The following is a 26,409-nucleotide window of genomic DNA, read 5'->3' as shown; positions in this document are numbered from 1 at the left end:
ATGACACCACCCTTGTGAGCAGCTTAGATCACCAGGCCAGGGTTGGATATTCGATAGCGGATTGGAGCAAGTTTAGAGTGAGTCAGGATAGAGTTGGTGAGAGGCACAGGGAAATTGAGACGGTCGATGTCGCACTGACAGATCTCAATGAAAAGATCAAGAGCTGATAGGAGGCCAGAGGGTGGGGTCCAGGTAGAGGGAGATTACTGGAGGCGGATGGATTTCACAACAAATATTCATAAAATAGACAGTGAGAAACAGCAGAGACAATATTATCTATTCACTGATCACCATCAGAATAATTACCAAAGAATTGAAAAGCAGGAGTCGGTCTCTGTTATTCTTGAATTTAGAACAGAATATAATCACATCTTCCAGTCACAATGTCAACAGTTGGAAACAGTGAATTAGAAGCATGAGTTAAAAGAAATCCAGTAACACAGATTATACTAAATAGTTGGCACATATTCCAAAGTCAACATTATTCCTGACACATTTCATCCAAGTATTTCAATAACTACCAGAAATAATAGCTCTGAGTAGTATGATAGATGTTAAACAATTTGATTTTCTAAAGGCCGTCAGTAAGATTCGACGTAACAGACTGATGAGTAATCTCAGAGCCAGTGGAGTTAGGGGACACAGCAGCAGAATGGACACATGCTGGCGACACACACAGAAAACATGGAGAGGAGTTAAAGGGATTTAGGCTGATTGGTGGAAGGTGGGAAGTGGTGTTCCACAAGGATCAGCACTGGGATCACTCTCCTTCACCATTCCCATCAACGGTATGGGATCGGGAAGCAGAATGATAATTACACAATTTACAGACAGAATCAAATTGAGAGTGATAGTGAATACAGAGGCAGAATACAACTAATTACAGGCACACACCATCATTAATTATGAATTTGCAAAGTGGGTATTTCAATGGGACATTAATGTCCCGACAGATCAGTGTCCGCTGCTGCATTTTGTTCAGAACAATAAGTCCCGCAATCACTCCTTGGAAAACAAGTGTGTGAATGGACTGGAGGGGTTTCTGGCTTCAGGTGAATAGATTCACAAATCGTGTGAAGCAGAAAGACAGTTTAAAAACACCCATAAAAATGGATCAAACATGTGAGTTCATTTCAGGATGAATAGAAATGAGAAAATATCACAAAACCTATTGGAATACTGCACTGCTGTGGGTTTTCTGAAACATTAGAGTGTGGGTGATATCTGTTCCTGTTAGAATAGATCAATAGAAAACAGAGATAGAGACATTTCACTTCATACAATAAATATCAAACATCTTCAAAACACAGCCAAACTCTTCCTGTTTTCAACCTATTCCAAAGTTAAAACACACAGAGTGGAGCGACCCCTCACCAATAAAATACATCATTTCAAAACAGAACCAACTAATGTCAGTCCAGTTACTGACCCACACACAATACAATTCCACACGAACATATAGTCCCAGTAATAGATAGATACTTGGATCAGATATTCCAGTCTGATGAGAGACCCACATTCAGTACAATTCTACACTGACAGATACTTCCAGTAATCCTTGTTCACTGCTGTCAGATATCCCACTCTGGTGTGGGACCCACAGTCAGTACAATTCTACACTGACAGATACTTCCAGTAATCCTTGTTCACCGCTGTCAGATATTCCACTCTGGTGAGAGACCCACAGTCAGCACAATTCTACACTGACAGTGCCCGCAGTCAGTGTGATTAAATTCTTTCTCCTCCTAAACCTCCCTTCAGAGAGATTGCCTTTTCTGTGATCCAAGCTAACATTATACAAAATTCCACTCAATATAATAACTTCCCCGGTCAGAGGTCCAGTGAGTTACAAACAGTAGTTTATTGTGAGTTGATGAAAGGGATTCAAACCATTGACAGGCTTAAAGACATTTGACAATTATATCGTTGGCCAGGTGTCTATATAACAGTGAGCACGAGATCAGGATCAGATTTTCAGTCCCAGTTTAAAATCAGAGAGCAGCTCACACACAAATTAACACAACTTCAATGGTGACAGTCACTTACCAGGAACACCAACAATAGCCAGGATTGGGTAGAATACTTTCTCAACCATTTGAATTGGACGATGCATTTTCAGTGTGAAGTGATGTGCCCCTTCCTGCGATTGGCAATCTCTCGATCTAAAACTCTGAGGTTATATATTCTCCAAGCTTTTAATTAATACCCTGTGGAGCCACTTCAGGGGTATTGAGGTTGTGACATCGTTAAACTTATTTTTCAAGATGTGAACAAACAGATTCCGATATTGTGTTCAGTGAAAGCAAATATTATTTTTCTGATTGAGTGACCTCTTTGCAAACACTGGACTGTGTTGATCACATTGTTCAACTAACATTAACAGAAAGGATGCTGTCCACTCAGACACCATCAGTCCCATCTCTACATCTCACATTGTTTCAGTGATATCCCTCACTCCACTGTGACCATTCAGTGATTTAGTTCCAATTGTCAGTTTGTTTCTCTGGGTGGTTCCACTGCACTCTGGGGTGTAGCTGTCTCTGTAACTGTGACCATTCAGAGATTCAGTTCCAATTGTCAGTGTGTTTCTCTGGGTGGTTCCACTGCACTCTGGGGTGTAGCTGCCTCTGTAACTGTGACCATTCAGTGATTCAGTTCCAATTGTCAGTGTGTTTCTCTGGGTGGTTCCACTGCACTCTGGGATGTAGCTGCCTCAATCCACTGTGACCATTCAGTGATTCAGTTCCAATTGTCAGTGTGTTTCTCTGGGTGGTTCCACTGCACTCTGGGATGTAGCTGCCTCAATCCACTGTGACCATTCAGTGATTCAGTTCCAATGGTCAGTGTGTTTCTCTGGGTGGTTCAACTGCACTCTGGGATGTAGCTGTCTCTGTAACTGTGACCATTCAATTATTCAATTCCAATTGTCAGTGTGTTTCTCTGGGTCGGTCCACTGCAATCTGGGGTGTAGCTGTCCCTGTAATTGTGACCAGTCAGTGATTCAGTTCCAATTGTCAGTGTGTTTCTCTGGGTGGGCCCACTGCACTCTGGGGTGTAGTTGTCTCTGTGACGGTGACCATTCAGTGATTCAGTTCCAATTGTCAGTGTGTTTCTCTGGGTGGTTCCACTGCACTCTGGGATGTAGCTGCCTCAATCCACTGTGACCATTCAGTGATTCAGTTCCAATGGTCAGTGTGTTTCTCTGGGTGGTTCCACTGCACTCTGGGATGTAGCTGCCTCTGTAACTGTGACCATTCAGTGATTCAGTTCCAATTGTCAGTGTGTTTCTCTGGGTGGTTCCACTACACTCTGGGGTGTAGCTGCCTCTGTAACTGTGACCATTCAGTGATTCAGTTCCAATTGTCAGTGTGTTTCTCTGGGTGGGCCCACTGCACTCTGGGGTGTAGCTGCCTCTGTAACTGTGACCATTCAGTGATTCAGTTCCAATTGTCAGTGTGTTTCTCTGGGTGGTTACACTGCGCTCTGGGGTGTAGCTGCCTCTGTAACTGTGACCATTCAGGGATTCAGTTCCAATTGTCAGTGTGTTTCTCTGGGTGGTTCCACTGCACTCTGGGGTGTAGCTGCCTCTGTACCTGTGACCATTCAGTGATTCAGTTCCAATTGTCAGTGTGTTTCTCTGGGTGGTTCCACTGCACTCTGGGATGTAGCTGCCTCTGTAACTGTGACCATTCAGTGATGCAGTTCCAATTGTCAGTGTATTTCTCTGGGTGGGTCCACTGCACCCTGGGATGTTGCTGCCTCTGTAACTGTGACCATTCAGTGATTCAGTTCCAATTGTCAGTGTGTTTCTCTGGGTGTTTCCACTGCACTCTGGGGTGCAGCTGCCTCTGTAACTGTGACCATTCAGTGACTCAGTTCCAATTGTCAGTGTGTTTCTCTGGGAGGTTCCACTGCACTCTGGGGTGTAGCTGCCTCTGTAACTGTGACCATTCAGTGATTCAGTTCCAATTGTCAGTGTGTTTCTCTGGGAGGTTCCACTGCACTCTGGGGTGTAGCTGCCTCTGTAACTGTGACCATTCAGTGATTCAGCTCCAATTGTCAGTGTGGTTCTCTGGGTGGGCCCACTGAACTCTGGGCTGTAGCTGCCTCTGTAACTGTGACCATTCAGTGATTCAGTTCCAATTGTCAGTGCGTTTCTCTGGGTGTGTCCCCTGCACTCTGGGGTGTACCTGCCTCTGTAACTGTGACCATTCAGTGATTCAGTTCCAATTGTCAGTGTGTATCTCTGGCTGATTCCACTGCACTCTGGGGTGTCGCTGCCTCTGTAACTGTGACCATTCAGTGATTCAGTTCCAATTGTCAGTGTGTTTCTCTGGGTGGTTCCACTGCACTCTGGGGTGTAGATGCCTCTGTAACTGTGACCATTCAGTGATTCAGTTCCAATTGTCAGTGTGTTTCTCTGGGTGTTTCCACTGCACTCTGGGGTGTAGCTGCCTCTGTAACTGTGACCATTCAGTGACTCAGTTCCAATTGTCAGTGTGTTTCTCTGGGAGGTTCCACTGCACTCTGGGGTGTAGCTGCCTCTGTAACTGTGACCATTCAGTGATTCAGTTCCAATTGTCAGTGTGTTTCTCTGGGTGGTTCCACTGCACTCTGGGGTGTAGCTGCCTCTGTAACTGTGACCATTCAGTGATTCAGCTCCAATTGTCAGTGTGGTTCTCTGGGTGGGCCCACTGAACTCTGGGCTGTAGCTGCCTCTGTAACTGTGACCATTCAGTGATTCAGTTCCAATTGTCAGTGCGTTTCTCTGGGTGTGTCTCCTGCACTCTGGGGTGTACCTGCCTCTGTAACTGTGACCATTCAGTGATTCAGTTCCAATTGTCAGTGTGTATCTCTGGCTGATTCCACTGCACTCTGGGGTGTAGCCGCCTCTGTAACTGTGACCATTCAGTGATTCAGTTCCAATTGTCAGTGTGTTACTCTGGGTGGGTCCACTGCACCCTGGGGTGTAGCTGCCTCTGTAACTGTGACCATTCAGTGATTCAGTTCCAATTGTCAGTGTGTTTCTCTGGATGGTTCCACTGCACCCTGGGGTGTAGCTGCCTCTATAACTGTGACCATTCAGTGATTCAGTTCCAATTGTCAGTGTGTTTCTCTGGATGGTTCCACTGCACCCTGGGGTGTAGCTGCCTCTATAACTGTGACCATTCAGTGATTCAGTTCCTATTGTCAGTGTGTTTCTCTGGGTGGTTCCACTGCACTCTGGGGTGTAGCTGCCTCTGTAACTGTGACCATTCAGTGATTCAGTTCCAATTGTCAGTGTGTTTCTCTGGATGGTTCCACTGCACCCTGGGGTGTAGCTGCCTCAGTAACTGTGACCATTCAGTGATTCAGTTCCAATGGTCAGTGTGTTTCTCTGTGTGGTTCCACTGCACTCTGGGGTGTAGCTGCCTCTGTAACTGTGACCATTCCTTTATTTTATTTCAGTAGTTTCTGTTTGAGCATAAGTAGAACATTTCAATGTCTCCAAAATCTGGAACTATTTAAAATGCAAAGTATGTGATCCCATATCTAAATCTGATTCAGCCCCTCAAACTAAGAAAATATTTAGAATCATTGGAACCTCAGAAAACTCAGAGGCTGCAGCAGCAACAAACTCATCACCTCAGAGAGCAGCATTAAAACATAGTCAGCAGTGAAAACTAATACCCCGTCTCTAACTGACACCGGCCTCCATCTGATACACACACTTCAACTGGGAGAGAGGCGGGGTGAGATGTGGAGGAAGAGAGAACTGGTGTGTGAGATGTGCTGATAGAAGACAGGGTGAGAGAGAAAGAGGGTGGGAGGAGAGATATTGGGAGAGAAAGAGGGTGGAGAAATAAAGCATAAAACGGGAGAAAGCGGTGGATTGTCTGAGAGAAAGGGAAGCAGAGAGTGGAGAGGGTGAGTGGCTGAGGGAGGCAGATTGGGTGAGAAGGATGGTGTATTAAATACTCACATAATCTTAGACATAAGTACAGGAGGGAGCGACTGAGTGACTGAGGGAGCGGGAGAGGGAAAGATTGAGGGAAAGTGTGAGAGAGGGAAAGAGAGTGAGAGAAAGTGTGATAGAGGGAAAGAGTGTGAGAGAAAGTGTGAGAGAGGGAAAGAGAGTGAGCGAAAGTGTAATAGAGGGAAAGAGTGTGAGAGAAAGTGTGAGAGAGGGAAAGAGTGTGAGAGAAAGTGTGAGAGAGGGAAAGAGAGTCAGAGAAAGTGTGAGAGAGGGAAAGTGTGAGAGAAAGTGTGAGAGACGGAAAGAGTTTACGACAAAGTGTGAGAGAGTGAAAGAGAGTCAGAGAATTGAGAGAGAGGGAAAGAGAGTGAGAAAATGTGTGAGAGAGGGAAAGAATGAGAGAGAACGTGTGAGAGAGAGAAAGAGTGTGAGGGAAATTGTGAGAGAGGGAAAGAGAGTGAGAGAACTTGAGGGAGGGAATGAGAGTGAGAAAAAGTGTGAGAGAGGGAAAGTGTGAGAGAGGGAAAGATTGAGAGAGAAATTGTGAGAGACGGAAAGAGTGTGAGAGAAATTGTGAGAGAGGGATAGAGAGTGAGAGAAAGTGTGAGAGAGGGACAAAGTGTGAGAGAGAGAAAGAGTGTGAGAGAAAGTGTCATTGAGGGAATTTTGTGAGAGGGAGGGAGGCATGGAGGGAGAGAGATGTAGGGATGGAGAGAGAGAGGGACAGAGTGTGAAAGTGTGTAACGGAGATGTGAGGGAGGGAGGGAGGCATGGAGCAGAGAGAGAGAGGGAGGGGGAGAGTGAGAGAGAAGGACAGAATGTGAGAGAGGGGTAAGAGTGAGGCAAGGGAAATCTGCTAGAGTGTGGGAGAGTGGGAGTGAGTATCAATGAAGAAGAAAGTATGTGAGAGGCAGGAATTTGAGAGAGGGAGTGTGAGAGAGGGAGGGAGTGTGAGAGATGGAGGGTGAGAGAGGGAGAGAGTGTGAGGAAGGGAGAGTGAGTGAGACAGGTAGATTGTGTTAGACAGGGAGAGAGTGTGAGAGAGGGAGAGATTCTGATAGGGAGACAAAGTGGGAGACAGTGGGAGAGAGGGAGGGTGACTGAGGTAGATAATGTGTCAGAGGGAGAGAATGTGAGGGGGAGAGTGTGAGAGAGGGTGAGAGTGCTAGAGAGGGAGGGAGTACAAAAGAGAGAATGCAAAAGGGGAGAGGGGGAGAGAGTATGAGAGAGGGAGGAAGTGTGAGAGAGTGCGGGTGAGAGAGTGTGAGAGAGTGAGACACTGTGAGAGAGGGAGGGAGTGTGAGAGGGGGACAGAATGTGATAGAGGGAGAGAGTGTCAGAGAGAGAGACAGTGTGAGAGAGGGAGAGAGAGTGAGAGAGGGAGAGAGTGTGAGAGAGGGAGAGAGTGTGAGAGGAGAGAGTGTGAGAGAGGGAGAGAGTGTGAGAGAGGAAGAGAGTGTGGGAGAGGGCGAGAGTGTGAGAGAGGGATAGATGGTGAGAGAGGGAGAGAGGGTGAGAGAGGGAGAGAGTGTGAGGAAGGGAGAGTGAGTGAGACAGGTAGATTGTGTTAGACAGGGAGAGAGTGTGAGAGAGGGAGAGATTCTGATAGGGAGACAAAGTGGGAGACAGTGGGAGAGAGGGAGGGTGACTGAGGTAGATAATGTGTCAGAGGGAGAGAATGTGAGGGGGAGAGTGTGAGAGAGGGTGAGAGTGCTAGAGAGGGAGGGAGTACAAAAGAGAGAATGCGAAAGGGGAGAGGGGGAGAGAGTATGAGAGAGGGAGGAAGTGTGAGAGAGTGCGGGTGAGAGAGGGAGGGTGAGAGAGTGTGAGAGAGTGAGACACTGTGAGAGAGGGAGGGAGTGTGAGAGGGGGACAGAATGTGATAGAGGGAGAGAGTGTGAGAGAGGGAGAGAGTGTGGGAGAGGGCGAGAGTGTGAGAGAGGGATAGATGGTGAGAGAGGGAGAGAGGGTGAGAGAGGGAGAGAGTGTGAGAGAGGGATAGTGTGAGAGAGTGAGGGTGAGGGTGGGAGAGAGGGAGACAGTGTGGGAGAGGGAGAGACTGTGAGAGAGGGAGAGAGTGTGAGAGTGGGAGGTAGTGTCTGCGTGGGTTTCCTCCGGGTGCTCCGGTTTCCTCCCACAGTCCAAAGATGTGCGGGTTAGGTGAATTGGCCAATGATAAATTGCCCTTAATGTCCAAATTGCCCTTGGTGTTGGGTGGAGGTGTTGAGTTTGGGTATGGTGCTCTTTCCAAGAGCCGGTGCAGACTCAAAGGGCCGAATGGCCTCCTTCTGCACTGTAAATTCAATGATAATCTATGATTAATCTAGGACAAAGGTTCGGCACAACATCGTGGGCCGAAGGGCCTGTTCTGTGCTGTATTTTCTATGTTCTATGTTCTAGTGTGGGAGAGGGAGAGAGTGTGAGAGAGGGACAGAGTGTGAGAGAGGGAGACAGTGTGGGAGAGGGAGAGAGTGTCAGAGAGGGAGACAGTGTGAGAGAGGGAGAGAGTGTGAGAGTGGGAGGGATTGATGAGAGGGAGAGAGAGTGAGCGAGGGAGAGAGTGTGAGAGAGGGAGAGAGTCTGGAAGAGTGGGTGACAGTGTGGGAGAGGGAGAGAGTGTGAGAGTGGGTGACAGTGTGGGAGAGGGAGAGAGTGTGAGAGTGGGTGACAGTGTGGGTGAGGGAGAGAGTGTGAGAGTGGGTGACAGTGTGGGAGAGGGAGAGAGTGTGAGAGTGGGAGGCAGTGTGGGAGAGGGAGAGAGTGTGAGAGTGGGAGGCAGTGTGGGAGAGGGAGAGAGTGTGAAAGTGGGAGGCAGTGTGGGAGAGGGAGAGAGTGTGAGAGTGGGAGGCAGTGTGGGAGAGGGAGAGAGTGTGAGAGTGGGTGACAGTGTGGGAGAGGGAGGGAGTGTGAGAGTGGGAGGTAGTGTGGGAGAGGGAGACAGTGCGAGAGTGGGTGACAGTGTGGGAGAGGGAGAGAGTGTGAGAGAGGGAGAGAGTGAGACACTGTGAGAGTGGGTGACAGTGTGGGAGAGGGAGGGAGTGTGAGAGTGTGAGGCAGTGTGGGAGAGGGAGACAGTGCGAGAGTGGGTGACAGTGTGGGAGAGGGAGAGAGTGTGAGAGAGGGAGAGAGTGTGAGAGTGGGAGGGATTGTTGAGAGGGAGAGAGTGTGAGAGAGGGAGAGAGTGTGAGAGTGGGAGACAGTGTGGGAGAGGGAGAGAGTGTGAGAGAGGGAGACAGTGTGAGAGAGGGAGAGAGTATGAGAGAGGGAGGCAGTGTGGGAGAGGGAGAGAGTGTGAGAGTGGGTGACAGTGTGGGAGAGGGAGAGAGTGTGAGAGTGGGAGGGATTGTTGAGAGGGAGAGTGTGAGAGCGAGGGAGAGAGTGAGAGAGGGATAGTGTTAGAGAGTGAGGGTGAGGGAGGGAGAGAATGCAAGGGAGAGATAGAGTGTGAGGGAGTGCTCTTGGAGATACAAAGAACAAAGAACAAAGAAATGTACAGCACAGGAACAGGCCCTTCGGCCCTCCAAGCCCGTGCCGACCATGCTGCCCGACTAAACTACAATCTTCTACACTTCCGGGGTCCGTATCCCTCTATTCCCATCCTATTCATGTTTTTGTCAAGATGCCCCTTAAATGTCACTATCGTAAAGATATCTGGAACTGGGTATCAGGGGGAAACACAATCCGGATTCATACATTTGCTGAGGAAACAAACTTGTTCCTAAATTATAAAATCAGATCCTGGATGAAGTAAATGTCCTTCATGCAGTATTGCACCATTTAAGTTGTGAATAACTGACAGAGTGTGATAGGTCAGTTATTGTGCAGAGCTGGAATAGAACTTGTCTTTCCCCAGTCAGAGGCCAGAAAGCAAACACGTGGCACAGCCGCTTTTAAAAATAATTGTAAAGCAACCTGAAAAAAAGATAGACCTCCCTCTAATGATTAAATGTGCGTCTGCTTTTATTGGGAGCAACACAGATGTTTTCAATATTAAAGCACAGGCAGCGCCCAGGGTCAGACAGATTGGAACTTACAATGAAGTTGATGCTGTGAAGTAAGCAGTGAGCTAAAGCGGACGCTGGGTTCACACATGGACACAGTGAATAGAAAGGATTACAGTGAGAATACTCGCGGTGCGGGGGAACTTGGAGGGAACCTGCAGGTGTTGGTCCCATCATCTCACAGCCAGACCACATCCAAAGCCTTTAAAATGCGTGAAGTCCCGAAGGAGGACATTCATTCCTGGGGCTGGTTTAGCACACTGGGATAAATCGCTGGCTTTTAAAGCAGACCAAGGCGTGCCAGCCGCACGGTTCAATTCCCGTACCAGCCTCCCCGAACAGGCGCCGGAATGTGGCGACTAGGGGCTTTTCACAGTAACTTCATTTGAAGCCTACTTGTGACAATAAGCGATTTTCATTTCATTTCATTCCGTTTCACCTCAGAGGCTCTATAGATGCGCAGATGATTCAATCCGACTGCACCGCCCTTTCCCTGGAGACGTACATTTGATTTCTGTCACTCCTACCATTCCCTGTGAAACCACTGTTGTATCTGCCGGCACCAGTGTCCCAGGCCGTGCAGACCAGATCAGAACCACTCGCTGTGTGAATCGTTTAGAAGCAGTTTTCCCTTCGGGATGATTGGATTGGCTGGGGCGGGGTTATTGGGAATAAAAGACGATGATGTGAGATTCGTTCCACACATTTAAGATGATAAAGTTTTGGATAATCTGGATGTAAATGAACTGTTTCCATGAAGAATATAAATATCTGTGGGAAAGATGTAACTGAAGTATATGATCATGCAGCTACATTCATCAGGAGTAATGCAGAGCCGGAACTGATAACAAATGGCAACATGGGAAGACTACACGGTCCCTCACACCTCCTCCACCATTCAATTTAATCACTGCTCAGCTTCTGCCTCAATGTCATTTCCCGCTTGTTCCTCGGGTCCTTTCATTACCTCATTTTCTGTAAGAATAATGGAGGCTGACACCCAAAGCCATATTTCAAACCGAGTTGGACATTTACGGCCGTAAGACCATAAGACACAGGAGCTGAACTTGGTCACTCGGCCCAGTGAGTCTGCTCCACCATTCAATCATGGCTGATATGTTTCTCATCCTCATTCTCTTTCCTTCACTCCTTCTCCCCATAACCCCTGATCTCCTTATTAACCAAGATCCTATCTGTCTCTGTCTTAAAGACACTCAGCGATTTGGCCTTCACAGCCTTCTGCGGCAAAGAGTTCCACAGATTCAGTACCTTCTGGCTGAATAAATTCCTCCACATCTCTGTTTAAAAGGATCGTGCCTTTAGCCTGAGATTGTGTCCTCTTTTTCTAGTTTTTCCTTCAAGTCGAAACACCCTCTCCACATCCACTCTGTCCAGGACTCGCAGTATCCTGGAAGTTTCAATAAGATCCCCCCCTCATCCTTCTAAACTCCAACGAGTACAGACCCAGTGTCCTCAACCGTTCCTCACACGACAAGCTCTTCATTCCAAGGATCGTTCTAGTGAACCTCCTCTGGACCCTTTCCAAGTGAAGCATATCCTTCTTCAGATACGGGGCCCAGAACTGCTCACAATACTCCAAATGGAGACTTATCCAGCCTCAGGAATACATCCCTGCTCGTGTACCCTCGCCCTCTCGACATGAATGCTAACATTGCAATTGCCTTCCTAACTGCCGACTGAACCTGCCCGTTAACCGTAAGAGAATCGTGAACAAGGCCTCCCAAGTCCCTTTGTGCTTCTGATTTGCGAAGCATTTCCCCATTTAGAGAATAGTCAATTCCTCCATTCCTCCTTCGAAAGTGCATAACTTCACACTTTTCCACATTGTATTCCATCTGCCACGTCTTTGCAGAATCTCCGAGCCTCAAAGTCCTTCTGCAGCCCCCCCCCCCCTCCCCCCCCCCTCCCCCACCGCTTCCTCAATACCACCTGTCCAGATCTTTGTATCATCTACAAACTCAGCAACAGTGCCTTCAGTTCCTTCTTCCAGATCATTAATGTATATTGTGGAAAGTTGTGGTCCCAGCACAGACCCCTGAGGCACACCACTAGACACCGGCTGCCATCCTGGAAAAGGCCCCTTTATCTTCACTCTCTGCCTCTGCCAGTCAGCCAATTCTTTTTCCATCCCAGGATATCACCCTGAACACCTTGGGCTCTTAACCAATTTAACAGCCTCCTGTGCGGCACCATCTCAAATGCCTCCTGGAAATCTAAATAAATCTTACCGCTGGTTCTCCTTTATCTAACTTCCGTGTTACTTCCTCAAAGAGAACTCTAACAGATTTGTCAGACATGACCTCCCCTTGACGAAGCCGTGCTGACTCAGTCCGATTTTATCCTGCGCTTCCAAGTACTCCGCAATCTCATCTTTAATAATGGATCTAAAATCTTACCAATGACCGAAGTCAGGCTAACCGGACGATAATTTCCCGTCTTCTGCCTCCCTCCCTTCTTATCCAGCGGTGCTACATTAGCCACTTTCCAGTCCTCTGGGACCCTTTCTGCCTCCAGTGATTCCTGAAAGATCACCACCACTGCCTCCACAACCTCCTCAGCTATCTCTTTTAGAACCCTGGGATGTAGTCCATCCGTCCAGGTCATTCATCCACCTTCAGACCTTTCAGTTTCCGCAGAACCTTCTCCTTAGTGATGGCCACGGCCCTCCCCTCTGCCCCCTGGCTCTCCTGGAGCTCTGGCATCCCACTGGTGTCTTCCACCGTGAAGACTGATGCAAAGTAACTATACAGCTCGTCTGCCATTTCTTTGTTACCTATTATTACTTCTCCAGTCACATTTTCCAGTGGTCCAATGTCTTTTTTTGTCTCTCTCTTACCTTTAATATATTGAAAAGAACATCTTCCTATCTTCTTTTACATTAATAGCTAGCTTGCCCTCAAATTTCATCTCCTTCTTTATTGCTTTTTCAGTTGTCCTCTGCTCGCTATTAAAGGCTTCCCAATTTTCTGGCATCCCACTATTCCGCGCCACATTGTATGTTTTTTATTTTGCATTACCGCTGTCCTTGACTTCCCTCATCAGCCATGGACTCCTTGTCCACCCCTTAGCATGCTTCCTCCTTCTTGGGATGACATTCTGTTGTTCCTCCCGAATAATCCCCCACAACTCATGCCATTGCTGTTCCACTCTCTTCCCTGCTAGGCTCTATTTACAATCAACACTGGGCAGCTCCTCCCTCATGTCTTTGTAGTACCCCTATTTAATTGTAATACTGTTACATCTGGCTCCAGCTTCTCCCTCTCAAACTGCAGGGTAAGTTATATCATATTGTGGTCACTGCTCCCTTCGGGTTCCTTCACCTTAAGTTCCCTAATCAAGTCTGCTTCATTACACATCACCAAATCCAGAATTGCCTGTTCCCCAGTCGGCTCTGTCACAAGCGGCTCCAAAAAAACCTCTCATTCCACAAATTCCTTTTCTTGGGATCCACGACCAACCTGATTTTCCCAGTCCACCTGCATGTTGAAGTCCCCCATGATTATTGTAATATTGCCGTTTTTACATGCCTTTTCTATCTCCTGATTTATTTTCTGCTCCACATCGCGATTATTGCTCCGAGTCTTGCAAATAAGTCCGATCAGAGTCTTTATATCGATTCGATTCCTCAACTCTGTCCATGGGGAATCTCTGCCTTCTGATCCTATATCGCTCCTTGCTATCGATTTAACTTCATTCCTTACTCACAATGCAACCACACTCCTTTTGCCCATCTGCCTGTCCTTTCGATAGAACACATATCCTTGCATATTTTGACCCCAGACCTGATCACGTCTCTGTGATTCCACCAAATCGTACCAGCCAATATCAATGTACGCAACATGCAAATGTACCTTGTTCCGTATACTGCGCACATTTAGGTCCACCACCCTCAATGCTGCATTGGGCATCTCCCTTCTCACCCTCGGCACCTTTTTTGCTCTGCCTGAGGGTGATGTTGTTCAGGTATTTGTGTTCTCCATTTCCCCTTCAGTTATTACACCTGCTGAGCTACCGCTCTGGTTCCCACTCCCTTTCATATTAGTTCCAATTCTCCCGAGTGACACTAACAAACCTCCCAGCGAGGATAGTGATGTCCCTCCAGTTTAGAAGCTGCCCGCCCTTCTTGTCCACCTATCCCGGAAGACAGCCCAATGGCCAAGAAATCTGAAACCCCCCCTCCTACACCACCAGTTTAGCCACGTGTTTAGCTGTACTGTCCTCTTGTTTCTTGCCTCGCTGTCACGGGGCACAGGGAGTAATCCTGAGACTACAACCCGAGAGGTCCTACTTTTTAGCTTACTGTCTAACTTCCTGAACTCCTTCTGCAGGACATCATCACTCTTCCTGCCGATGTCGTTAGTACCTCTGTGAACTAAGACCTCTGGCTGTTCACCCTCCCCTCCAGGACGTCCTGTGTTCGTTCAGCGACAACCTTGACCCTGGCACCAGGGAGGCAACATACCAACCTGGAGTCTCTTTCCTGTCCACAGAAGCGCCAATCTGTGCCCCTTACTATAATAAGAACATAAGAACAAAAGAACTAGGAGCAGGAGTCGGCTATCTGGCCCCTCGAGCCTGCTCCACCATTCAATGAGATCATGGCTGATCTTTTGTGGACTCAGCTCCACTTCCGGCCCGAACACCATAACCCTTAATCCGTTTGTTCTTCAAAAAACTATCTGTCTTTATCTTAAAAACATTTAATGAATGAGCCTCTATTGCTTCACTGGGCAAGAAATTCCATAGATTCACAACCCTTTGGGTGAAGAAGTTCCTCCTAAACTCAGTCCTAAATCTACTTCCCCTTATTTTGAGGCTATGCCCCCTAGTCTGCTTTCACCCGCCAGTGGAAACAACCTGCCCGCATCTATCCTATCTATTCCATTCATAATCTTATATGTTTCTATAAGATCCCCCCTCATCCTTTTAAATTCCAACGAGTACAGTCCCAGTCTACTCAACCTCTCCTAGTAATCCAACCCCTTCAGCTCTGGGATTAGCCTAGTGAATCTCCTCTGCACACCCTCCAGTGCCAGTACGTCCTTTCTCAGGTAAGGAGCCCAACACTGAACACAATACTCCAGGTGTGGCCTCGCGAACACCTTATACAATTGCAGCATAACCTCCCTAGTCTACAACTATCGCTTTCCTGCACTTTGCCCACCCTGCTGAGTTACAGAGCCAGTTGTGGTGCCACTGTTCTGGCTGCTGTTGTTTTCCCCTGATAGTCCATCCTCCCAAATATATCCAACACAGTATACCTATTAGAGATGGGGCGGCTACAGGTGATTCCAGCGCTGACTGCCTGCCCTTTTCAGCAGGCAGCAAATATTTGTCTGCACCTTAGGTGTGACCACATCTCCAGAACTTCTCTCAATTATGCTGTCCGCCACCTGCATGCTCCTCAGTGCATCCAATTGCTGCTCCAGCTGAACCACACGGTCTGTGAGGAGCTGCCATCGGCTGCACCTGCTGTAGACGTAGTTGACCGGAACACTGGAAGCGTCACGGTTCTCCCACGTCTCACAGTTAGAGCACTGCACCCCCTGAGTGACATTTATGCACTCGTTAATTCATTCAATATAATCATTTTATTATCAGATTAAGTTACAATTAACGGCATGGTCCTGGCGCTGGATTTTTACTGTAAATTAAATGTTAAGTTCTAATCCCTGCTCTCAGGTTTAGTTACTCATCTGCCCATGTAATGAATTAGTTGCTGCAGTTGTATAGAACTTGAGTTACATGAGTAATCCATGAGTAGAATGGGAATACAGGGATACGGACCACAGGAAGTGCAGAAGATTATAGGTCAGATGGGCAGCATGTTCATTACAGGCTTGAGGGCCGAAGGGCCAATATCTAGGTTGTACTTTTATTTGTGCTTTGTTCTAACTATTTGTATCAGGTATTGCTGAGTCCGGAGACCAACATCGCAATCAAGAGTCTATGTTACAAGTGTTTGTCTTGAACAACTAACACGAGGTAATGGGACTGAGAGACTGGAGGAGATAATCCCATACCTTCCGGGCCAGACAGCGGAAGAGAAGGCATCATGTGTTCAACTATTAATATAATAATAATAATCTTTATTAATAATACAAATATTTATTGTCACAAGTAGTCCCACATTAACGCTGCAATGAAGTTACTGTGAATATCCCCGAGTCGCCACACTCCGGCGCCTGTTCGGATACACAGAGGGAGATTTTAGACTGTCCAACTCACCTCACAACACGTCTTTCGGGAGGAAACTGGAGCACCCGGAGGAAACCCACACAGACACGGGGGGAACATGCAGACTCCACACAGACAGTGACACAAGCCGGGAAACGAACCTGGGACCCCGGAGCTGTGAAGCCACTGTGCTAACCACTGTGCTATCATACCGGCCTTCACACCTGCAATCCTGAAGAATTGGGAGAGTGTCGGTATCACAGAGAGCTGTGGATCTGCTGTGTAATACTGAGAAATAAATCACCAAGGCCATGGCAGGGTTTGATTCTCCTCCAATCCGCCAGCTCCAATCTTAACCATCGCATTAGATCCCGGCATTGATCAGTCCATTAAACCTGGGGAACAGACTCTAATTGATAAATAATGAATGGAAACAATGGTTGATCACTCTCTTATTGTGAAACAGTCAGTATTGTCCCGAGGAGAAACCCGAGAGGATACAGAAGGGAACCGAAAGGACCAGTCTCCCCAACAACACCAGCGGGAGTTTGTAGTTATCCAGTTCCAGCAGTCAGATAGCCTCGATAATTTAAATAAATATGTGGCACAATATATAATTGTTTCTCAGCCCATTACTTCCCGGATTCCATTATTTAAATTGCTGAGACGTCTTCAGTAGAAACATGCAGATAGATCACAATGTATTCCACCACATAGCAGCGATATGTCTAGGAACTAATGGAATTAAAACCTGAAAGATAATTTCTGATACTCATAGAAATTTTCAAATGCATATTATTGTGAAAAGTATAAAGATTTCTAGACATATTCACTAATCATTGGACTGAAAATAATCATGTTCCTGGCATGATGATTCTATAGAAAGATAATCACAGTTTAGTTAATTGTGAGCAGAAATGTGCATGTTCAATTTATTGTGTTATTATAGGGAAGTCAGGAATTACTGACACTCTTTGAAAGAACAATCTTATTATGATTATTTTCTGAACAATATTTATTTACGCCTCTGATTACTGGAATAATCAATCCTTCAATAATCACTTTCAAAGTTGCAATCAAATGTTTTTCGTTATTTACTGTGTTCAATGGACTGAAAACGAACGTGATGCTTTCTATCAATGTTGTGCAAACATGATGGTGTAATATGTGTCATCCTGCCTTCTATCATTGGATTTCAGAGATCATAGAATTTACAGTGCAGAAGGAGGCCATTCGGCCCACCGAGTCTGCACCGGCTCTTGGAAAGAGCACCCTCCCCAAGCCCACACCTCCACCCTATCCCCATAACCCAGTAACCCCATCTAAGCTAAGAGCAATTTAGCGTGGCCAATCCACATAACCTGCACATCTTTGGACTGTGGGAGGAAACCGGAGTCCCGGAGGAAACCCGCGCAGACACGGGGAGAACGTGCAGACTCCGCACAGACAGTGACCCAAGCGGGAATCGAACCTGGGACCCTGGCGCTGTGATGTCATAGTGGCACCACTATGCTACCGTGCTGCCCGATTTGCTCAGTTTTCTTTGGTAGAAACAGGCAGAGAGAATTCTCACACGATTCCGTCATGGCACAACTATGATTAATGAAATTAAACCCTGAGATATAATTGCTGGTATCATAGACATGGGAAATATTTCCCAATACATATTATTGTGGGAAGTTAATTATTATGGTCTGAACAATAATTAGAAACGCCTGTGATTATTGCAATGAACAATCCTTTGCCAATCACAGTGAAAGATGCAATAACATTTTTTTAGTTATTTGCTGTGTTTAATGGACTGAAAACTAATTTGGTATTTTCTATCAATGTTGCACAAATAATAATTAGTTGTGTAATGCTTGTTGGACTTTAACATAATGAACTGTTCACTGATTTAATTCAACCTCGCAATGAATGAATGAGATAATTGTTTATTGGACCAAACAATCAATTCAAGTTCACTCTGATTATTGGGATGAACTATATTAACAGGTGATTAATCTTCACAGAAAACAATTAAATAATCCAAGTAAAAAGCACCAGATCCGTCAGAACTTCACCAGTTTAAAGACATTAAATGTTGTGACTCAGGCAATCATTGATTAAAATATCTCAGCCATTTTAACAGCTAGTTCTTCCATATTTGCTTTGATTATTGGGGGGAATGATTAAAAGTTAGTTACTCTAACTCTTGGACTGATGAAGAATTTGCTCTTCACTTTTCTGCGGAATCCAAGCAGTATAAAAAGTGTTGGCCCTCAGGACAATCCCAACGAAAGGACATTTGAAAAGGGACCTGTTGCAGTGACTGATGTTGTCTCCAAATCCGCAGCCCACTCACCCCTCTCTGGGGTGGGGTGATATCTGGGGTTGGGTGATCTCTGGGGTTGGGTGATCTCTGGGGTTGGGTGATCTCTGGGGTGGGGTGATATCTGGGGTTGGGTGATCTCTGGGGCTGGGTGATATCTGGGGTTGGGTGATCTCTGGGGTTGGGTGATCTCTGGGGTTGGGTGATCTCTGGCTCTGGGTGATATCTGGGGTTGGGTGATCTCTGGGGTTGGGTGATATCTGGGCTTGGGCGATCTCTGCCGTTGGGTGATATCTGGCGTTGGGTGATCTCTGGCGTTGGGTAATATCTGGGGTTGGGTGATATCTGGGGTTGGGTGATCTCTGGCGTTGGGTGATATCTGGGGTTCGGTGATATCTGGGGTTGGGTGATCTCTGGGGTAGGGTGATCTCTGGGGTTGGGTGATCTCTGGTGTTGGGTGATATCTGGGGCTGGGTGATATCTAGGGTTGCGTGATATCTGGGGTTGGGTTATATCTGGGGTTGGGTGATATCTGGGGTTGGGTGATATCTGGGGTTGGGTGATCTCTGGGGTTGAGTGATTTCTGTAATTGGGTGATATCTGGGGTTGGGTAATATCTGGGGTTGGGTGATATCTGGGGTGGGGTGATATCTAGGGTTAAGTGATCTCTGGGGTAGGGTGATATCTGGGGTTGGGTGATATCTGGGGTTGGGTGATCTCTGGGGTTGGGTGATATCTGGGGTTGGGTGATCTCTGGTGTTGGGTGATATCTGGGGCTGGGTGATATCTAGGGTTGCGTGATATCTGGGGTTGGGTTATATCTGGGGTTGGGTGATATCTGGGGTTGGATGATATCGGGGATTGGGTGATCTCTGCGGTTGGGTGATCTCTGGGGTTGGGTGATATCTGTGGTTGGATGATATATGGGGCATGTGATCTCTGGAGTTGGGTGACATCTGGGTTGGGTGATATCTGGGTTGCGTGATCTCTGGCGTTGGGTGATCTCTGCGGTTGGGTGATCTCTGGCGTTGGGTGATATCTGGGGTTCGGTGATATCTGGGGTTGGGTGATCTCTGGGGTAGGGTGATCTCTGGGGTTGGGTGATCTCTGGTGTTGGGTGATATCTGGGGCTGGGTGATATCTAGGGTTGCGTGATATCTGGGGTTGGGTTATATCTGGGGTTGGGTGATATCTGGGGTTGGGTGATATCTGGGGTTGGGTGATCTCTGGGGTTGAGTGATTTCTGTAATTGGGTGATATCTGGGGTTGGGTAATATCTGGGGTTGGGTGATATCTGGGGTGGGGTGATATCTAGGGTTAAGTGATCTCTGGGGTAGGGTGATATCTGGGGTTGGGTGATATCTGGGGTTGGGTGATCTCTGGGGTTGGGTGATATCTGGGGTTGGGTGATCTCTGGTGTTGGGTGATATCTGGGGCTGGGTGATATCTAGGGTTGCGTGATATCTGGGGTTGGGTTATATCTGGGGTTGGGTGATATCTGGGGTTGGATGATATCGGGGATTGGGTGATCTCTGCGGTTGGGTGATCTCTGGGGTTGGGTGATATCTGTGGTTGGATGATATATGGGGCATGTGATCTCTGGAGTTGGGTGACATCTGGGTTGGGTGATATCTGGGTTGCGTGATCTCTGGCGTTGGGTGATCTCTGCGGTTGGGTGATCTCTGGGGTTGGGTGATATCTGGGGTTGGGTGATCTTTGGGGTTGGGTGATATCTAGGGTTGGGTGATCTCTGGGGTAGGGTGATATCTGGGGTTGGGTGATATCTGGGGTTGGGTGATCTCTGGGGTTGGGTGATCTCTGGCGTTGGGTAATATCTGGGGTTGGATGATCTCTGGGGTTGAGTGATATCTGGGGTTGGGTGATATCTGGGGTTGGGTGATCTCTGGGGTTGGGTGATCTCTGGCATTGGGTGATATCTGGGGCTGGGTGATATCGGGGGTTGGGTAATCTCTGGTGTTGGGTGATATCTGGGGTTGGGTGATCTCTGGGGTTTGGTGATCTCTGGGGTTGGGTGATCTCTGGGGTTGGGTGATATCTGGGGTTGGGTGATCTCTGGGGTTGGGTGATCTCTGGAATTGGGTAATATCTGGGGTTGGGTAATATCTGGGGTTGGGTGATATCTGGGGTTGGGTGATATCTGGGGTTGGGTGATATCTGGGGTTGGGTGATCTCTGGGGTTGGGTGATATCTGGGGTTGGGTGATATCTGGGGTTGGGTGATCTCTGGGGTTAATTGATATCTGGGTATCGGTGAACTCTGGGGTTCGGTGATATCAGGTGTTGGGTGATATCTGGGGTTTGGTGATATCTGGGGTTGGGTGATATCTGGGGTTGGGTGATATCTGGGGTTGGGTGATATCTGGGGTTGGGTGATTTCTGGGGTTGGGTGAACGCTGGGGTTGGGCGATATCTGGTGTTGGGTGATATCTGGGGTTGGGCGATATCTGGTGTTGGGTGATATCTGGGGTTGGGTGATATGTGGGGGGGTGATATCCGGTGGGTGCTGATATCCGTTCTGCGGAGATGTTTGGTGGGGGGCATCAATTCCAGGCTGGGTTCATATCCGAGGGGGGGGGGGTGATGTATTAATAATAATCGCTTATTGTCACAAGTATATTTCACTTAAGTCAATGTGAAAAGCCCCTAGTCGCCATAGTCCGGCGCCTGTTTGTCGAGGCCGGCACGGGAATTGATCCCGCGCTACTCGCATTGTTCTGCACTGCAAACCAGCTATTTAGCCCACTGGTATCGGGGGGTGGGTGTGTCATCGGGCAGAATGATACCTTGCTGGGGGCATCCGGAGGTTGTGGGTGTTAATCAGGGTGATAATATCGAGGGTCGTTATATCTGGGGACTGACATAGGAGGGGGGGGTATTTAAGGGGGTGATATCCGGTTGGGAGGGGTGACGTTTGGCGGGCGGGGGTGATCTCCGGGGGAGGGGCAGAGTTGATATCCAAGAGTAGTGACATATGCCAGTGGGTGATATCGGGGTGCGGGTGATATCGGGGAGGGGGTGATATCGGGGTGGGGGTAATATCGGGCAGGGGGTGATATCGGGGAGGGGTGATATCGGGGAGTGGGTGATATCGGGGTGGGGTGATATCGGGAGGGGGTGATATCGGGGAGGGGGTGATATCGGGGAGTGGGTGATATCGGGATGGGGTGATATGTGGGAGGGGGTGATATCGGGGAGGGGTGATATCGGGGAGTGGGTGATATCGGGGTGGGGTGATATCGGGCAGGGGGTGATATCGGGGTGGGTGTAATATCGGGCAGGGGGTGATATCGGGGAGGGGTGACATCGGGGAGTGGGTGATATCGGTGTGGGGGTGATATCGGGGAGTGGGTGATATCGGGGTGGGGTGATATCGGGAGGGGGTGATATCGGGGAGGGTGTGATATCGGGGAGGGGGTAATATCGAGGAGGGGGTGATATTGGGGGAGGTGGTGATATCGGGGAGTGGGTGAAATCGGGGAGGGGGTGATTTCGGGGTGGGGTGATATCGGGGAGAGGGTGATATCGGGGAGGCAGTGCTATAGGGGAGGGGGTGATATCGGGGTGGGGGGATATCGGGGGGAGGTGGTGATATCGGGGAGTGGGTGATATCGGGGAGGAGGGGTTATCGGGTTGGGGCTGATATCGGGGGGGAGGGGTGATATCGGGGTGGGGGTGATATCGGGGTCGAGTGATATCGGGGTTGGGGTGATATCGGAGTGGAGGTGATATTGGGGTGGGGGTGATATCGGGCAGGGGTGATATTGGGGAGGGGGTGATATCGGGGTGGGGTGATATCGGAGTGGGGGTGATATCGTGGAGGGGGTGACATCGGTGAGGGGGTGATATCAGGGTGTGGGTGATATCGGGGAGGGGGTGATATCGGTGTGGGCATGATATCGAGGAGGGGGTGATATCAGGGAGGGTGTGATATCGGGGAGGGGGTGATCTCGGGGAGGGTGTGATATCGGCGGGGAAGTGATATCGAGGTGGGTGTGACATCGGGGAGGGGGTGATATCGGGGAGGGGGTGATATCGGGGAGGCGGTGATATCGGGGAAGGGGTGATATCGGGGCAGGAGTGATATCGGGGAGGGGGTGATATCGGGGGTGATATCCGGTTGGGGGTGATATATGGGAGGGCGTGAAATCGGGGAGTGGGTGATGCCGGGTGGGTGGGGGTGATATCGGGGTGGGGGTGATATCGGTGTGGGGCCGATATCGGGGTGGGGTGATATCGGGGAGGGGGTGCTAACGGGGAGTGGGTGATATCGGGGAGGGGGTGATATCGGGGAGGGGGTGATATCGGGGTGGGGGTGATATCGGGGAGGGGGTGATATCGGGGTGGGGGTGATATCGGGGAGGGGGTGATATCGGGGAAGGGGTGATATCGGGGAGGGGGTGATATCGGGGAGGGGGCGATATTGGGGATGGGGTGATATCGGGGAGGGGGTGATATCGGGGTGGGGTGATATCGGTGTGAGGTGATATCGGGGAGGGGGTAATATCGGGGAGAGGCTGATGTCGGGGAGGGGGTGATATCGGGGTGGGGGTGATTTCGGGGAGGGGGAGAGATTGGGGAGGGGTGATATCTGGGAGGGGGTGATATCGGGGTGGGGGTGATTTCGGGGAGGGGGTGATATTGGGGTGGGGGTGATATCGGGGTGGAGTGATATCGGGGAATGGGTGATATCGGGGAGAGGGTGACATCGGGGTGGGGGTGATATCGGGGTGGGGGTGATTTCGGGGAGGGGGTGATATCGGGGTAGGGTGATTTCGGGGAGGGCGTGATATCGGGGTGGGGGTGATAACGGGGCGGGGTGATATCGGGGAGTGGGTGATATTGGGGAGGGGGTGATATCGGGGTAGGGGTGATATCCGGGTGGGTGTGATTTCGTGGAGGGGTTGATATCGGTGAAGGGGTGATATCGGGGAGGGGGTGATATAGGTGTGGGGGTGATATCGGGCAAGGGGTGATACCGGGGTGGGAGTGATATCGGGGTGGGGGTGATATCGGGGTGGGGGTGATTTCGGGGAGGAGGTAATATCGGGGTGGGGGTGATATCGGGGTGGGGTGATTTCGGGGAGGGGGTGATTTCGGGGAGGGGGTGATATCGGGGTGGGGGTGATATCGGGGGTGATATCAGGGTGGGGGTGATATATGAGAGGGGGTGATATCGGGGAGTCGGTGATGCCGGGTGGGTGGGGGTGATATCGGGGTGGGGGTGATATCGGGGAGGGGGTGCTATCGGGGAGTGGGTGATATCGGGGAGGGGGTGATATCGGGGAGGGGGTGATATCGGGGAGGGGGTGCTATCGGGGAGTGGGTGATATCGGGGAGGGGGTAATATCGGGGAGGGGGTGATATCAGCGTGGGGGCGATTTCGGGGTGGGGGTGATCTCGGGGAGGGGGTGATTTCGGGGAGGGGGTGATATTGGGGAGGTGGTGATATCGGGGAGGGGGTAATATCGGGGAGGGGGTGATATCGGCGTGGGGGCGATTTCGGGGTTGGGGTGATCTCGGGGAGGGGGTGATTTCGGGGAGGGGGTGATATTGGGGAGGTGGTGATATCGGGGAGGGGGTAATATCGGGGAGGGGGTGATATCGGCGTGGGGGCGATTTCGGGGTGGGGGTGATCTCGGGGAGGGGGTGATTTCGGGGAGGGGGTGATATTGGGGAGGTGGTGATATCGGGGAGGGGGTGATATCGGCGCGGGGGTGATTTCGGGGAGGGGGTGATATCATGGTGGGGGTGATTTCGGAGAGGGGGTGATAGCGGGGAGGGGGTGATATTGGGGAGGGGGTGATAGCGGGGTGGGGGTGATATTGGGGAGGGGATATCGGGGGTGGGGGAGGGGCAGCGCTGCTTTTTGTATTGAGACACAACAATCTCGAAGTCCACCAATGGGCAGCAGAAGCCGCCACTGCGCCTGTGTCACACCCATCCCAGCATGCCCTGCGTGCTGGCGGCACCAATCTTGTGTTGCCAGGGGGACCACCGACAGCCATCTTGTGTTGCCAGGGGAGACACCCCGCAGCCATCTTGTGTTGCCAGCGGAGACACACCGCGACCATCTTGTGTTGCCAGTGGAGACACCCCGCAGCCATCTTGTGTTGCCAGGGGAGACACCCCGCAGCCATCTTGTGTTGCCAGGGGAGACACCCCGCAGCCATCTTGTGTTGCCAGCGGAGACACACCGCGACCATCTTGTGTTGCCAGCGGAGACACACCGCGACCATCTTGTGTTACCAGCGGAGACACCCCGTTACCATCTTGTGTTGCCAGGGGAGACACCCCGCAGCCATCTTGTGTTGCCAGGGGAGACACCCCGCAGCCATCTTGTGTTGCCAGCGGAGACACACCGCGACCATCTTGTGTTGCCAGAGGAGACACCCCGCTACCATCTTGTGTTGCCAGTGGCATCTGGCGGCAAGCAAGGGGGGCAGCAGATGGTGAGCAGTGAGTGCGGGTGGGGCTGAGTCTGTCTCTGTCTATGTCTGTGTCTCTGTGTCTGTCTGTGTCTCTGTCTCTGTCTCTGTCTGTGTCTCTGTCTGTGTCCCTGTCTCTGTCTCTGACTGTGTCTCTGTCTGTGTCTCTGACTGTGTCTCTGTCTGTGTCACTGTCTGTGTCTCTGTCTGTGTCTCTGTCTCTGTCTGTGTCTCTTTCTGTGTCTCTGTCTGTGTCCCTGTCTCTGTCTCTGACTGTGTCTCTGTCTGTGTCTCTGACTGTGTCTCTGTCTGTGTATCTGTCTGTGTCTCTGTCTGTGTCCCTGTCTCTGTCTGTATCTCTGTCTGTGTCTCTGTCTGTGTACCTGTCTCTGTCTGTGTCTCTGTCTGTGTTCCTGTCTCTGTCTGTACCTCTGTCTGTGTCTCTGTCTGTGTCTCTGTCTGTGTCTCTGTCTCTGTCTCTGACTGTGTCTCTGTCTGTGTATCTGTCTGTGTCTGTCTCTGTCTGTGTCTCTGTCTGTGTATCTGTCTGTGTCTCTGTCTGTGTCCCTGTCTCTGTCTGTATCTCTGTCTGTGTCTATGTCTCTGTCTGTGTCTCTGTCTGTGACTCTGTCTGTGTCTCTGTCTGTGTCCCTGTCTCTGTCTGTATCTCTGTCACTGTCTGTGTCTCTGTCTCGTCTGTGTCTATGTCTCTGTCTGTGTCTCTGCCTCTGTCTGTGTATCTGTCTGTGTCTCTGTCTCTGTCTCTGTCTGTGTCCCTGTCTCTGTCTGTATCTCTGTCTCTGTCTGTTTCTCTGTCTGTGTCTATGTCTCTGTCTGTGTCTCTCTCTGTGTCTCTGTCTGTGTCACTGTCTCTGTCTGTATCTCTGTCTCTGCCTGTGTCTCTGTCTCTGTCTGTGTCTATGTCTCTGTCTCTGTCCCTGTCTCTGTCTGTATATCTGTCTGTGTCTCTGTCTGTGTCTCTGTCTCTGTCTCTGTCTCTGTGTCTGTCTGTGTCTCTGTCTGTGTCCCTGTCTCTGTCTGTATCTCTGTCTGTGTCTATGTCTCTGTCTGTGTCTCTCTCTGTGTTTCTGTCTGTGTATCTGTCTGTGTCTCTGTCTGTGTCTCTGTCTGTGTATCTGTCTGTGTCTCTGTCTGTGTCCCTGTCTCTGTCTGTAACTCTGTCTCTGTCTGTGTCTCTGTCTCTGTCTGTGTCTGTCTGTGTCCCTGTCTCTGTCTATGTCTCTGTCTCTGTCTGTGTCCATGTATCTGTCTGGATCTCTGTCACTGTCTGTGTCTGTGTCTGTGTTTGTGTCTCTGTCTGTGTCTCTGCCTGTGTCCCTGTCTCTGTCTGTATCTGTGTCGCTGTCTATGTCTCTGTCTGTGTCTCTGTCTGTGTCCCTGTCTCTGTCTGTATCTCTGTCACTGTCTGTGTCTCTGTGTCTGTCTGTGTCTATGTCTCTGCCTGTGTCTCTGCCTGTGTCTCAGTCTGTGTATCTGT

At 49.5% G+C, this 26,409-nt stretch overlaps 1 long non-coding RNA gene across 2 annotated transcripts in view; it reads left to right on the top strand.

Annotated features, from left to right (window-relative positions):
* LOC140399568 (uncharacterized) overlaps positions 1–26,409 on the top strand; it is a 600,283-nt gene that overhangs the window by 63,693 nt on the left and 510,181 nt on the right. The window contains exon 5 of one of the 2 annotated variants that reach the window (XR_011937723.1): positions 15,887–16,024. The exons of the other annotated variant lie outside the window; for it this stretch is intronic. This is a non-coding gene — a long non-coding RNA (uncharacterized lncRNA). Of the gene's footprint in view, positions 1–15,886; positions 16,025–26,409 lie in introns of those variants that run through there. 2 annotated transcript variants of the gene reach the window in all.

The sequence above is a fragment of the Scyliorhinus torazame genome, chromosome 23, assembly GCF_047496885.1.
Source record: "Scyliorhinus torazame isolate Kashiwa2021f chromosome 23, sScyTor2.1, whole genome shotgun sequence".
In the NCBI taxonomy this organism is placed as follows: domain Eukaryota; kingdom Metazoa; phylum Chordata; class Chondrichthyes; order Carcharhiniformes; family Scyliorhinidae; genus Scyliorhinus; species Scyliorhinus torazame.
The sequence above is the reverse complement of the archived record's forward strand: the minus strand, read 5'-3'. Positions and strand labels throughout refer to the sequence as shown.